This window comes from Lampris incognitus, chromosome 1 (genome assembly GCF_029633865.1).
Source record: "Lampris incognitus isolate fLamInc1 chromosome 1, fLamInc1.hap2, whole genome shotgun sequence".
Lineage (NCBI taxonomy): Eukaryota > Metazoa > Chordata > Actinopteri > Lampriformes > Lampridae > Lampris > Lampris incognitus.
Window position 1 is genome coordinate 149,170,197 of NC_079211.1, and position 2,976 is coordinate 149,173,172.

The following is a 2,976-nucleotide window of genomic DNA, read 5'->3' on the forward strand; positions in this document are numbered from 1 at the left end:
GACTTTACATTCCTTAAAAATAGCACTAAAGACCACGTGTGACCAAATGCAACCCCTGACTCTAACTCTCACTTCCCTTTGAAATGTCCCTTTAGCTTTGAAACGCAATGATGTTTTTCACAACTGCTAACATTGTGCATATTGTCCTTGAACATTTCCTGCGTGCACTGCGAAGACGGCAAACTAACAACGAGCACACGAGAGTGGAAACAAGTTGTACGGAGATAGGCTCATTTCAAAGTGAGAAAAATATGTTTTCTTTAAAGTACAAGCATATGCCTGTATTGCTGTTATTTCCTTCGCAAAAGTGTGAAGTCGTCAACAATTATAAAAGTACAAATAAAGTTTTAACACTGACCTCTGTCAGGTAAACTGGCCCGTCTGATAGTACTACAGTAATACACACTGACCTCTGTCAGGTCAACTGGCCCGTCTGATAGTACTACAGTAATACACACTGACCTCTGTCAGGTCAACTGACCCATCTGATAGTACTACAGTAATACACACTGACCTCTGTCAGGTAAACTGACCCGCCTGATAGTACTACAGTAATACACACCGACCTCTGTCAGGTAAACTGACCCATCTGATAGTACTACAGTAATACACACTGACCTCTGACAGGTCAACTGACCCGCCTGATAGTACTACAATAATACACACTGACCTTTGTCAGGTAAACTGACCCGTCTGATAGTACTACAGTAATACACACTGACCTTTGTCAGGTAAACTGGCCCGTCTGATAGTACTACAGTAATACACACTGACCTCTGTCAGAACCATGGCTGAAGATGCCCACTTCAGTATAACATACCTCATTCACACAAAGTTTAGCAAGTGTTCTTTTATGTTTACTTGTATTTTACATGAACTTCAGTGCCCTAGTATATCCCTTAGTATAAGTACATCTGTTTCTATGGGAGGTTGAATTTGAACCACAAAAGGAGGAACATCAACAATCACAACAGAAGATATTTTGTCTCTTTCTGAGGTCTGAGATGATAAAGCATCATTTTAAATCACATTTCCACGTTACGTTTTGTAAGTTTGCAGACGGAGTCGTGGTAGTTTGTGGGGCTAACTGACCAGACAGACAGACAGGCAGACAGACAGGCAGACAGACAGGCAGGCAGACAGACAGACAGGCAGACAGACAGGCAGACAGACAGACAGACAGACGTGTGCAATATTTAATAAAGTTTGGGGCTCCTTCTTGGACTCTCCCCCTTCAATAAATCCACTTAATTGATTCACTTATTAGAACTGCTGTTGTATTTTTTTTCATTACTACTACTACTACTACTACTACTACCACTACTACTACTACTACTACTACTCCTACTACCACAACTACTACTACTACTACTACTCCTACTACCACAACTACTACTACTACTACTACTACTCCTACTACTCCTACTTCTACTACTTCTACTACTACTACTACTACTTTCGGCTGCTCCCGTTAGGGGTCACCACAGCGGATCATCCGTTTCCATCTCTTCCTGTCCTCTGCATCTTCCTCTGTCACACCAGCCACCTGCATGTCCTCCCTCACCACATCCATAAACCTCCTCTTTGGCCTTCCTCTTCTCCTCTTCCCTGGCAGCTCCATATTCAGCATCCTTCTCCCAACATACCCAGCATCTCTCCTCCACACATGTCCAAACCATCTCAATCTTGTCTCTCTTGCTTTGTCTCCAAACCGTCCAACCTGAGCGGTCCCTCTAATATACTCGTTCCTAATCCTGTCCTCCTTCATCACTCCCAGTGAAAATCTTATCATCTTCAACTCTGCCACCTCCAGCTCCTCCTCCTGCCACCGTCTCTAAACCATACAACATAGCTGGTCTCACAACCATCTTGTAAACCTTTCCTTTAACTCTTGCTGGTACCCTTCTGTCACAAATCACTCCTGACACTCTTCTCCACCCACTCCACCCTGCCTGCACTCTCTTCTTCACCTCTCTTCTGCACTCCCCGTTACTTTGAACAGTTGACCCCAAGTATTTAAACTCATACGCCTTCGTCACCTCCACTCCTTGCCTCCTCACCATTCCACTGTCCTCCCTCTCATTCATGCATAGGTATTCCATCTTGCTCCTACTGACTCTCATTCCTCTTCTCTCCAGTGCATACCTCCACCTCTCCAGGCTCTCCTCCACCTGCACCCTACTCTCACTACAGATCACAATGTCATCCGCAAACATCATAGTCCACAGAGACTCCTGCCTGATCTCGTCCATCAACCTGTCCATCACCACTGCAAACAAGAAAGGGCTCAGAGCCGATCCTTGATGTACTCCCACCTCCACCTTGAACCCATCCATCACTCCTTCTGCACACCTCACCACTGTCACACCTCCCTCATACATATCCTGCGCCACTCCTACATACTTCTCTGCCACTCCTGACTTCCTCATACAATACCACACCTCCTCTCTCGGCACCCTGTCATATGCTTTCTCTAAATCCACCAAGACACAAGGCAACTCCTTCTGACCTTCTCCATACTTCTCCATCAACATTCTCAAAGCAAACATTTTTTCCCCCTCAACATATTTTTAAAGGACTTGAAGTGTGAACGATGTGAGTATTGTACCATTCTTGGGATGGGGTGGGTGGGAGGGTGTGTTTATTTGATTTTTTTTGTCCTTTCCCTTTTCTCTGTATTCTGTTTTGGTTTTTCCTCTATTTGCTGTTGTTGTATTTTGTACTTAAAACAAAAGTGACAGTGTACTTGTTCGGTGCGTTGTCAATAAATACATCTTTATAAAAAAATAGGAGATATGTTGTCTCTTTCTACGGTCTTAGATGATATTATTATTATTATTATTATTATTTTAAATCACATTTCCACCCTCACCCCCACCCCCACCCCCCCTCCCATCTGCACACGGTCTGCTCCGTGTCTGGTCTTCCAGCATCCACCCAGGCTCCGCCCCCCCTCCGGTGTCCGCTGTGCAGCGC